Below are 12,500 nucleotides of genomic sequence, written 5' to 3' on the forward strand. Positions count from 1 at the left end.
TCCAGTGTTAAACCTGACTGTGTGCGTGTGTCTCCAGTGTTAAACCTGACTGTGTGTGTGTGTGTATCCAGTGTTAAACCTGACTGTGTGTGTGTGTCCAGTGTTAAACCTGACTGTGTGTGTGTGTTAAGTGTTAAACCCTGTGTGTGTGTGTGTGTCTCAGTGTTAAACCTGACTGTGTGTGTCGTGTGTCTCCAGTGTTAAACCTGACTGTGTGTGTGTGTGTCTCAGTCTTAAACCTGACTGTGTGTGTGTGTATCCAGTGTGTGTGTGTGTGTGTCTCCAGTGTTAAACCTGACTGTGTGTGTGTGTGTCTCCAGTGTTAAACCTGACTGTGTGTGTGTGTCTCCAGTGTTAAACCTGACTGTGTGTGTGTGTGTGTCTCAGTGTTAAACCTGACTGTGTGTGTGTGTGTGTCTCCAGTCTTAAACCTGACTGTGTGTGTGTGTGTCTCCAGTCTTAAACCTGACTGTGTGTGTGTGTGTATCCAGTGTTAAACCTGACTGTGTGTGTGTGTGTGTGTCTCCAGTGTTAAACCTGACTGTGTGTGTGTGTGTGTGTGTGTGTGTCTCCAGTGTTAAACCTGACTGTGTGTGTGTGTGTCTCCAGTGTTAAACCTGACTGTGTGTGTGTGTGTGTGTCTCCAGTGTTAAACCTGACTGTGTGTGTGTGTGTGTGTGTGTGTCTCCAGTGTTAAACCTGACTGTGTGTGTGTGTGTGTCTCCAGTGTTAAACCTGACTGTGTGTGTGTGTCTCCAGTGTTAAACCTGACTGTGTGTGTGTGTGTCTCCAGTGTTAAACCTGACTGTGTGTGTGTGTGTGTCTCCAGTGTTAAACCTGACTGTGTGTGTGTGTGTGTCTCCAGTGTTAAACCTGACTGTGTGTGTGTGTGTGTCTCCAGTGTTAAACCTGACCTGTTAAACCTGACTGTGTGTGTGTGTGTGTGTGTGTGTTAAACCTGACTGTGTGTGTGTGTGTCTCCAGTGTTAAACCTGACTGTGTGTGTGTGTGTGTGTCTCCAGTGTTAAACCTGACTGTGTGTGTGTGTGTGTGTGTGTGTCTCCAGTGTTAAACCTGACTGTGTGTGTGTGTGTGTGTCTCCAGTGTTAAACCTGACTGTGTGTGTGTGTGTGTCTCCAGTGTTAAACCTGACTGTGTGTGTGTGTCTCCAGTGTTAAACCTGACTGTGTGTGTGTGTGTGTGTCTCCAGTGTTAAACCTGACTGTGTGTGTGTGTGTGTCTCCAGTGTTAAACCTGACTGTGTGTGTGTGTGTGTCTCCAGTCTTAAACCTGACTCTGGTGGATCTTCCCGGCATGACGAAGGTCGCGGTGGGCGACCAGCCGGCCGACATCGAGCACCAGATCAAAGAGATGCTCATGCAGTTCGTCACCAAGGACAACTGCCTGGTGTTGGCTGTTTCCCCCGCCAACTCTGACCTCGCCAACTCCGACGCTCTGAAGATCGCAAAGGAGGTCGACCCGCAAGGTCAGAGTCCTCGACACCTCACCTACACCCTCTACATCAGTGTTTCTCAGATGGGGGTACGCGTACCCTCGAGGGTACTTTGGAGTACTGCAGGGGGTACATGAACGTTTTGCAAAATGCTTAAAAATATGTCATGTAGAGCCGGGGACGATTTGTTTCCCTAAAAAAATTTACGATTTAAGTCGATTTCCCCCCCCCCTTCCATTTAAAACAAAATAACTGCGAACTGTAAATATATTTTAAAAATATATACTTATTGTATTTAATTAAAGTTCATCAACATAAACAAAATTGCAAAGCCAAACCCTTTCTCTAAGTAAAAAGTCACTGTGCAGTGTGCAACAAAGATTGTTAAACATCCAAATTATTTATACTGTATTTGGATTGAAAAGAAATCTAAAAAATAGATTTTTTGAAAACATGAATCAATTTGACCTACCAACTTGATTTTTAAATCACATCGATTTTTTTCCCAGCCCTAATGTCATGCATTTTCCTAAATTAATTATACTATAATAATGAATGTAATTAATGTAAGTGATGGATTCTGAACATTTGAAAGGTAGCATTTAAATGTTTTTCAGTTACAAGGTTGTTGTTTAGTAAATCTATCACTGCCGACACTGTATTGTTCCTCTTTATAGAGATGTAAAAATGTTGTTGCACTGGTCAGGCGGTACTTGGCTTAAAAACACAATTCAAAGGGGTACATTATTGAAAAAAGTTTGAGAACCCCTGCTCGACATCTCCCACATTTTATACTCACAGATCCATTACTGAGGTCCTGTACCTGCAAAATGTCACCGAATGAAAAACGAACCAACCCCAAAGAGACAACCAAAAAGAGACTGAAGAAAAACTATTTAGAGGGTGGGGGGGTTGTTGGGTTTAGCTAAAGTATTTTGAATGTTTGTTCAGGTCTGAGGACCATCGGTGTGATCACCAAGCTGGATCTGATGGATGAAGGAACCGACGCCAGAGACATTTTGGAGAACAAACTGCTTCCGCTACGCAGAGGTGAGACGTAAAGTTAGATTTTTAAAACCTGTGTTACAAAGTTCTTCAGTTACAAAACATTAAGTAAAAAGAATATTTAAATTAAAGACAAGCAAGAATTTCTAAAGCAGAAGAACAAACCAGAGAATAAACAGGTGTTTAGCATTGGTTTAAGTAGATTTGTCTGCATGTAACCACAGCAAAAGGCACTGAAGTAGAGACAGTGATGGATCTCCAGGTGTCTCCGCGGAGATAATGACGGACTCTGAACTGTGTCAGGTTACGTCGGGGTGGTGAACCGCAGTCAGAAGGACATCGACGGGAGGAAAGACATCACAGCAGCTCTGCAGGCTGAGAGGAAGTTCTTCCTGTCGCACCCGTCATACCGACACCTGGCAGAACGCATGGGCACCGCCTACCTGCAGAAGATCCTCAACCAGGTGCACACACACACACACACACACACACACACACACACACACACACACACACACAAACACACAAATTTTATGGGAAGTCCATCCAGTGAACTGTTCAGATGAAGCCCCCTAAAAAAGGCCCTCAGATGCCTCGTTAAAAAGGCCTAAGAAGGCCCTCTGAAGCCCCCCAAGAAATTCCCTAAGAGGGCCTTATGTAAGGCTCTAAGAAGTCCCTGTATATTCCTGTAAGAAACGCCATATAGAAGTCCTGAAGAAGGTTTGTTGAAACCTTCCAAGAAAGGCCATAAGAAGGCCCTCTGAAGCCCCCTAAGGAAGGCCCTAAGAAAGGCCATATAGAAGGCCGTAAGAAAGGCCCTAAGAAGGCTCTCTTAAAGCCCCCGAAGAAAGGCCCTAAGAAGGCTCTCTAAAGGCTCTAAGAAGCCCCCAAGGAAGGGCTCTAAGAATGACCTCTCTAAAGGCCCTCTAAAGGCCCTAAGAAGGCCCTCTAAAGGCTCTAAGAAGGCCCTAAGAAAGGTCCTCTAAATGCTCTAAGAAGGTCCTAAGAAAGGTCCGCTAAAGGCTCTAAGAAGGCCATAAGAAAGACCCTAAGAAAGCCCTCTCCAAAGGCCCTAAGAAAGCCCTCTCTAAAGGCTCAAAGAAGGCCCTCTCTAAAGGCTCAAAGTAGGCCGTAAGAAGGCCCTAAGAAATCCCTCTCTAAAGGCTCAAAGTAGGCCGTAAGAAGGCCCTCTCTAAAGGCTCAAAGAAGGCTCTAAGAAAGGCCCTAAGAAAGGTCCTCTAAAGGTTTTAAGAAGGTCATAAGAAAGGCCCTGAGAAATGTCCTTTAAAGGCTTTAAAAAGGCCATAAGAAATGCCCTAAGAAGGTACGCTAAAGGCCTCTTTACAACCTCTGAAGGGACAAGGATCTAGCTGCAGAGCTCAAGGATCAGGCCCACCTCTTTATGGGACCCTTGGGTCCCTGAGAGGAGAAGGCAGTGTCATAGGAAATTGTGAACACCAGAGACAATAGCAGGCCGAGTGTTGATGCAACCAGCTGGTTTCCCAGATGTGTCCGGCCAAGACCGAACTACACACTCAGACTTCAGACCGTGAGATCAAATGGGTTACCGTAGTAACAGTGCATTTTTCCATTATCCGCAGCAACTGACCAACCACATCCGGACACGTTGCAGGGGTTACGCAGCAAACTGCAGAGCCAGCTGCTGTCCATCGAGAAGGAGGTGGAGGAATACAAGAACTTCAGACCGGATGACCCGAGCCGAAAGACCAAGGCCCTGCTGCAGTCAGTACTTCCATCAACCAATCAGTCAAATCAGCCAATCGCAGGGCCTTTTCCCAATTCCAATCGATCTTCATTTGAATGATCCGAGATTTAGGATTTTGGAGCGTTTTTTCAATGTTTTTGTCTCTTGGTTGACATTTATGTTGTTTTTTGTGATTTATTTCTCACTTTTTGTGGTGTGTGTGTGTGTGTGTGTGTGTGTGTGTGTGTGTGTGTGTGTGTGTGTGTGTGTGTGTGTGTGTGTGTGTGTGTGTGTGTGTGTTGTGTGTCAGGATGGTGCAGCAGTTTGCGGTGGACTTTGAGAAGCGGATTGAAGGATCCGGAGATCAGGTGGACACCTATGAGCTGTCAGGAGGAGCCAAGATCAACAGAATTTTCCACGAACGCTTCCCCTTCGACCTGGTCAAGGTAACACACACACACACACACACACACACACAGCAGACATGTTCACGTGACAGAGGACAGTATTGTGCTTGTGTTCATGTTTTTGGTGAACGGTAAACTGAACATAACGTCATGGTAGTTTAATCCCTTGTTGGATATCATGACTACAACTATTATACAGATCAGCTGACTAACGTGGCTGTGTGGGTGCTTTGCCTGACATACTTTCTTTGAATGATTTGAACTATTGTCTGAGTCTTAATGATAATTAATTTCTCTGTGTGTGTGTGTGTGTGTGTGTGTGTGTGTGTGTGTGTGTGTGTGTGTGTGTGTGTGTGTGTGTGTGTGTGTGTGTGTGTGTGCAGCTGGAGAGTGATGAGAAGACTCTCCGTAAAGAGATCAGCTACGCCATCAAGAACATCCACGGAATCAGGTGAACACATTCTCATGAACGGGTTTGTTTGATATCCTATGAAATTACAGCCGGACAGTCACATGACAGTTTAGACGACTAGTTAAAGTGTAAAGTGCAGGTTAACCACCACAACCAATTAATATGTAAATAAAGTGCTCACACACACACACACACACAGACCCCGCTGTAAACCGGAGGTCTCTCAGACCGGTCACACACACACACACACACACACACACACACACTCACACACACACACACACACACACACACACACACACACACACACAGACCCGCTTTTTTTAAACCGGGTCTCTCAGACCGGTCACACACACACACACACACACACACACACACTCACACACTCACACACACACACACAGACCCCGCTGTAAACCGGAGGTCTCACACTGGGTGAAACACACAGGACAGACCTGTTTCCTGGGTGAAAGTCCTCCTGTACTTCTTCAGGACACGAACACCTGTTTCCTGGGTGAAAGTCTTGTGTTTTCTCCTTAACTTCTTCAGGACATGAACACCTGTTTCCTGGGTGAAAGTCTTGTGTTTTCTCCTTAACTTCTTCAGGACATGAACACCTGTTTCCTGGGTGAAAGTCTTGTGTTTTCTCCTTAACTTCTTCAGGACATGAACACCTGTTTCCTGGGTGAAAGTCTTGTGTTTTCCTCCTTCAGGACATGAACACTTCTTCAGGACATGAACACCTGTTTCCTGGGTGAAAGTCTTGTGTTTTCTCCTTCAGGACATGAACACCTGTTTCTTCTTGGTTTTTCCTTTTCTTCAGGACATGAACACCTGTTTCCTGGGTGAAAATCTTGTGTTTTCTCCTTAACTTCTTCTTGTTTCCTGGGTGAAAGTCTTGTGTTTTCTCCTTAACTTCTTCAGGACATGAACACCTGTTTCCTGGGTGAAAGTCTTGTGTTTTCTCCTTCTTCAGGACATGAACACCTGTTTCCTGGGTGAAAGTCTTGTGTTTTCTCCTTAACTTCTTCAGGACATGAACACCTGTTTCCTGGGTGAAAATCTTGTGTTTTTTTCAGGACTTAACCTGTTTCTTGTGTTTTTCAGGACATGAACACCTGTTTCCTGGGTGAAAGTCTTGTGTTTTCTCCTTAACTTCTTCAGGACATGAACACCTGTTTCCTGGGTGAAAGTCTTGTGTTTTCTCCTTCTTCAGGACATGAACACCTGTTTCCTGGGTGAAAGTCTTGTGTTTTCTCCTTAACTTCTTCAGGACATGAACACCTGTTTCCTGGGTGAAAATCTTGTGTTTTCTCCTTGAAAACTTCTTCAGGACATGAACACCTGTTTCCTGGGTGAAAGTCTTGTGTTTTCTCCTTAACTTCTTCAGGACATGAACACCTGTTTCCTGGGTGAAAGTCTTGTGTTTTCTCCTTCTTCAGGACATGAACACCTGTTTCCTGGGTGAAAGTCTTGTGTTTTCTCCTTAACTTCTTCAGGACATGAACACCTGTTTCCTGGGTGAAAATCTTGTGTTTTCTCCTTAACTTCTTCAGGACATGAACACCTGTTTCCTGGGTGAAAGTCTTGTGTTTTCTCCTTAACTTGTGTGCAATGTCCTGCTGACAGTAAAACATACATATGGATTACTTTTCCCAGCTGTATGTAGGACTGCTTGATGAGAACAGGCTGTAACCTCACCTGTGCTCTGTGTTCAGGACGGGTCTGTTCACACCTGACATGGCGTTTGAGACGATCGTGAAGCGTCTGATCGCTCAGATCAAAGAGCCGTGTCAAAAATGTGTCGACATGGTGATCAACGAGCTGGTCAACACCGTGAGGCAGTGCACACAGAAGGTACCCTTCACGTTTATTCTCTATTATTAATATTACATGAGTAATTATGTAATATTATATTAGTATTACCTGTGTGGATCCGACCTTGACCTTTTACCTCTGATCCTTGTGCTTCCTGCAGCTGGCTCAGTATCCGATGCTCCGAGAGGAGATGGAGAGAATCGTCACCCAGCACATCAGAGACAGAGAGAGTCGCACCAAAGAACAGGTCTCTCTGTCTGTCTGTCTGTCTGTCTGTCTGTCTGTCTCTCTAACTGTCTGCCTGTCTGTCTGTCTGTCTCTCTAACTGTCTGCCTGTCTGTCTGCCTGTCTCTCTCTAACTGTCTGTCTGTCTCCTCAGGTGTTTTTGCTGATTGACATTGAGTTGGCCTACATGAACACAAACCATGAAGACTTCATCGGCTTTGCAAAGTAATAAAGTCTGAACATCCTTTGCATGATGGGAAAGGGAATATACCGTAGATACTAAACTCTGTCTGTCTGTCTGTCTGTCTGTCTGTCTGTCTGTCTGTCTGTCTGTCTGTTGTTCTGTTTGTTGTTCTGTCTGTCTGTCTGTCTGCCTGTCAGTGCTCAGCAGAAGAGCTCTCAGATGAACAAGAAGAAAGCAGCAGGAAACCAGGTGAGTTGCTGCAGGTAACTCTGTCTCTGTTGGACAGTTATCCTCCAGTGGAAATGGACAATATTTCAGAGCTTCCTGCCGAGACTAGCGTGAGATAGCAAGCTGCACGCTGAAAATCTCAAGTTTTAAAGAACATTTGGATGTTTCAACAAGGCAGGTCTGCTTGGCTCTTTCAGGGAATGATTGTACAGATTTATAAAGAATATGTTTAGATCATTTCCTCTCTAACTGGGAGGTTTTATAAAGATTATGTTAGATCATTTCCTCTCTAACTGGGAGGTTTTATAAAGAATATGTTTAGATCATCTCCTCTCTAACTGGGAGGTTTTATAAAGATTATGTTAGATAATTTCCTCTCTAACTGGGAGGTTTTATAAAGAATATGTTAGATCATCTCCTCTCTAACTGGGAGGTTTTATAAAGAATATGTTAGATCATTTCCTCTCTAACTGGGAGGTTTTATAAAGAATATGTTAGATCATCTCTCCAAATGGGAGGTTTTTATTAAGAATATGTTAGATCATTTCCTCTCTAACTGGGAGGTTTTATAAAGAATATATAGCTTATATATATAGCTTAGTGCCGCCCAAGACTGTGATTGGTCCGTACTACTGGGACTACACACAGAAACCAGAACGCTTCGACAACTAAATGTGTTCCCGTTATCTCTACAGGTTTATAGAGATTACAGCTGAAAGATGGACTCTTTGTTCATACTGTATATCCCTCGCTCATTCTCTCTCTCTCTCTCTCTCTCTCTCTCTCTCTCTCTCTCTCTCTTTCTGCCTCTGTTGCCGCGGCAACCAGGACGAGATCATGGTGAGTGTGAGTGGGTTAGTAATGTCATTGATATATGAAGAGCAACCAATCACAGCACAGCAACTTGAACTTCAAAGTAAAGAGTTCTGAATGTGTGTGTGTGTGTGTGTGTGTGTGTGTGTGTGTGTGTGTGTGTGTGTGTGTGTGTGTGTGTGTGTGTGTGTGTGTGTGTGTGTGCAGGTGATCCGTAAAGGTTGGCTGACCATCAACAACATCAGCATCATGAAGGGCGGAGCTAAAGAGTACTGGTTCGTCCTGACGGCAGAAACACTCTCCTGGTACAAAGATGACGAGGTAACACAAACAGACAGACACACACAGAGACACATACAGACACACACAGACACACACAGACACACACAGAGACACACACAGACACACACAGACACACACAGACACACACAGAGACACATACAGACACACAGACACACACAGACACACACAGAGACACATACAGACACACACAGACACACACAGAGACACACAGAGACACACACAGACACACACAGACACACACAGACACACACAGAGACACATACAGACACACACAGACACACACAGACACACACAGAGACACATACAGACACACACAGACACACACAGAGACACATACAGACACACACAGAGACACATACAGAGACACACAGACACACACAGAGACACATACAGACACACACAGACACACACAGAGACACATACAGACACACACAGAGACACATACAGAGACACACAGACACACACAGAGACACATACAGACACACACAGACACACAGAGACACACACAGACACATACAGACACACACAGAGACACACAGAGACACATACAGACACACACAGACACACACAGAGACACACAGACACACACAGACACACACAGACACACACAGACACACACAGACACACACAGAGACACACAGAGACACAGACAGACACAGAGACACACACAGACACACACAGAGACACACACAGACACACATAGAGACACACAGACACACACAGACACACACAGACACACACAGAGACACACAGACACACACAGACACACACAGACACACACAGACACACACAGACACACACAGACACACACAGACACACACAGAGACACATACAGACACACACAGACACACACAGAGACACACACAGACACACACACAGACACACACAGACACACACACACACACACACACAGACACACACAGACACACACAGACACACAGAGACACACACAGAGACACATACAGACACACACAGACACACACAGAGACACATACAGACACACACAGACACACAGAGAAACCATTTGAAACCTGTTTTACTCTGCTGTTTGGGGCGATGGATCAGGATGGACATTTGATACCCTAGTAAACACCATCAGCGTTATGAACATTGTTGTTGTTGTTGATATTGTTGTTGTTGATATTGTTGTTGTTGATATTGTTGTTGTTGTTGTTGATATTGTTGTTGTTGTCCTGCAGGAGAAGGATAAGAAGTACATGCTGCCTGTAGACAACCTGAAACTCAAAGACATCGAGAAGAGCTTCATGTCCAGCAAACACATCTTCGCCCTGTTCCACAATGAACACAGGTTTGTGTGTGTGTGTGTGTGTGTGTGTGTGTGTGTGTGTGTGTGTGTGTGTGTTTGTTTGTGTGTATGCATACATGCGTGTGTGCGTGTGTGTGTTTTGTGTGTGTGTGTTTCTGTGTGTGTGTGCGTGAATGCGTGTGGGTGTGTTTTCTATTCTATAAGAAAACTGTCGCTGCGTCCGGGACTTAGCGTCGCCCAGGATCTTTGTTCTCCTCTAGCAGAGTAGATCAGCGCTGTAGTAATATTCTACATGTTCCAGCTGTGGCTCCGTGTTATTCTCGGTCTTACTTTCAGTTCGTAGCAGAAACACACATCGTATCGCTTCAGTTCAGGTTCTTTAACAAGGGGACAGTTCAAATTAATGAAACGCATGATTATACACGGGTTGTTTTTTTTTAAAGATTATTTTTTTGGGAATTTTAGGCCTTTATTTGACAGGACAGCTGAAGACACGAAAGGGGAGAAAGAGGGGGAACGAAATGCAGCAAAGGGCCACAGGTCGGAGTCGAACCCGCGACCGTTGCATCGAGGAGTAAACGTCTATATATGGCCGCCCGCTGTACCAACTGAGCTATCTGGGCGCCGCACATGGGTTGGTTGACGATGAGGATGTGGTCGTCTTGTTTGGATTAGGGATGCACCGAATCCAGGATTCAGCTTCTTATTCGGCTGAATATTGGGCTTATTGACAGAGTTCGGTCTCTGCTGAACCGAAGACTTTTTTCCCAGAAAACCGAACCCTACGCTTGCACCCGGTGCGCTACGCTGTTGTTTGGCAGAACTTTCAGTCTAAAGAAGGCCATTCAAGTCCAGCTACATGTTCAATCTGTTCAACGCTGATTGGTCTGGTGGTGGCGAGGACCCTAAACTATACACAACATGGCCGCTGTTACAACATCTGGTCTGAAACATCTGGAAGAATACAAGTTGAGCATGAAGGAATCTCCAGACAGCAGCCAGAATGCAGCAACTTCAGGTACGGCAAAGGAAGGACAGTCAGTGCTAAAAACTGGGAGTATGATTCGGTATTCTGTTTCAGATTCATCAGAATCTTAACCAGTGGATTCGGTATTCGGCCAAACTCCAAAAATCTGGATTCGGTGCATCCCTAGTTTGGACAAACCAGAGCGGGCTTCAGTGTTTACATGGTTATATAAAGATAATGTAGAGTGAGTTGATCATTATGGCCAAGTCGGTGTTTTAAATGCCATTATTATTGTTATTAACAAGGCCGTGTGATAAAGTCCTTTTAAAAGTGTCGTGAGAGTGATTGTACCGAGATGGAGGAAACGCTGTACGCAGACGACACTGCCGTATGTTTCAACATTTAATCCATTAAAAATGTTTCAGGAACGTGTACAAAGACTCCCGTCAGCTGGAGCTGGCCAGTGAGTCTCAGGAGGAGGTGGACAGCTGGAAGGCTTCTTTCCTACGCGCCGGAGTGTACCCTGAACGCACCGTGGTATGACACATCGTAGCTATAGTATTGTGTTACATCATCAGTACTTATACCCTACTATAAGATATTTATAAGATATAACAATGTAAGTATTGACCTCTGTTATGTCTTCTTCCTCCTGCAGGATAAAGAGAAGGTGAGTTCCTGTCTTCTTTTATACTGACAGTGGTTCCTATTATTCTGTCCACCCCATTTAAAACCAAAGAGGGGAGATTAACCCCGTCGAGCATGCAACTTTTTGTATTTCTGGGTCAAATTTTATCGTTTTGGTCCCGATTGTTTTGTCACTTTTTTCAACATTATTTAGTCACATTTTCCCAATGTTTTTGAAGATGTTTTTCAAACATTTTATGTCACTTTATCCAATGTGTGTACTTTTCAGCACTTTTATATGGGACATTTTTGTTGTTGTTTCCTGACGTTTTTGAAGCTTTTTATGGCATTTTTTAAAATATTTTTTTTCTGTGTTTTTGACTTCATTTGACATTTTTGTCAATTTTTTCAAGATTTTTTTATCTTTTTTTCTTTAAATGCTATAACATTTAATGAAACTGCCAAATTCAATGAAAGTAGTGACCTTATCGTTTAATTTACTTGTGAAGAGCGTTGTAGGGAACTATCCGCGTTCTTTGTTTGAAAAAAAACCAAATTTCTGATTTGGAAACTTTTTAAATAGGGTTAAACAATGATGAATGTTTGTTTAACTAGCGGCCATGTTGGTGCAGGTAGAGGTTGTGTGTGTGGTTAACTAGCGGCCATGTTGGTGCAGGTGGAGGTTGTGTGTGTGGTTAACTAGCGGCCATGTTGGTGCAGGTGGAGGTTGTGTGTGGTTAACTAGCGGCCATGTTGGTGCAGGTGGAGGTTGTGTGTGGTTAACTAGCGGCCATGTTGGTGCAGGTGGAGGTTGTGTGTGTGGTTAACTAGCGGCCATGTTGGTGCAGGTAGAGGTTGTGTGTGTGGTTAACTAGCGGCCATGTTGGTGCAGGTGGAGGTTGTGTGTGTGGTTAACTAGCGGCCATGTTGGTGCAGGTGGAGGTTTGTGTGTGGTTGGTAAGCGCCATGTTGGTGCAGGTGGAGGTTGTTGTGTGGTTAACTAAGCGGCCATGTTGGTGCAGGTGGAGGTGTGTGGTTAACTAAGCGCCATGTTGGTGCAGGTAGAGGTTGTGTGTGGTTAACTAG

At 44.5% G+C, this 12,500-nt stretch overlaps 1 pseudogene; it reads left to right on the forward strand.

The window, feature by feature from the left end:
* LOC114555549 (dynamin-1-like) overlaps positions 1-12,500 on the forward strand; it is a 32,677-nt pseudogene that overhangs the window by 9,573 nt on the left and 10,604 nt on the right.

Source organism: Perca flavescens, chromosome 5 (assembly GCF_004354835.1).
Source record: "Perca flavescens isolate YP-PL-M2 chromosome 5, PFLA_1.0, whole genome shotgun sequence".
NCBI classification, from domain to species: Eukaryota; Metazoa; Chordata; class Actinopteri; order Perciformes; family Percidae; genus Perca; species Perca flavescens.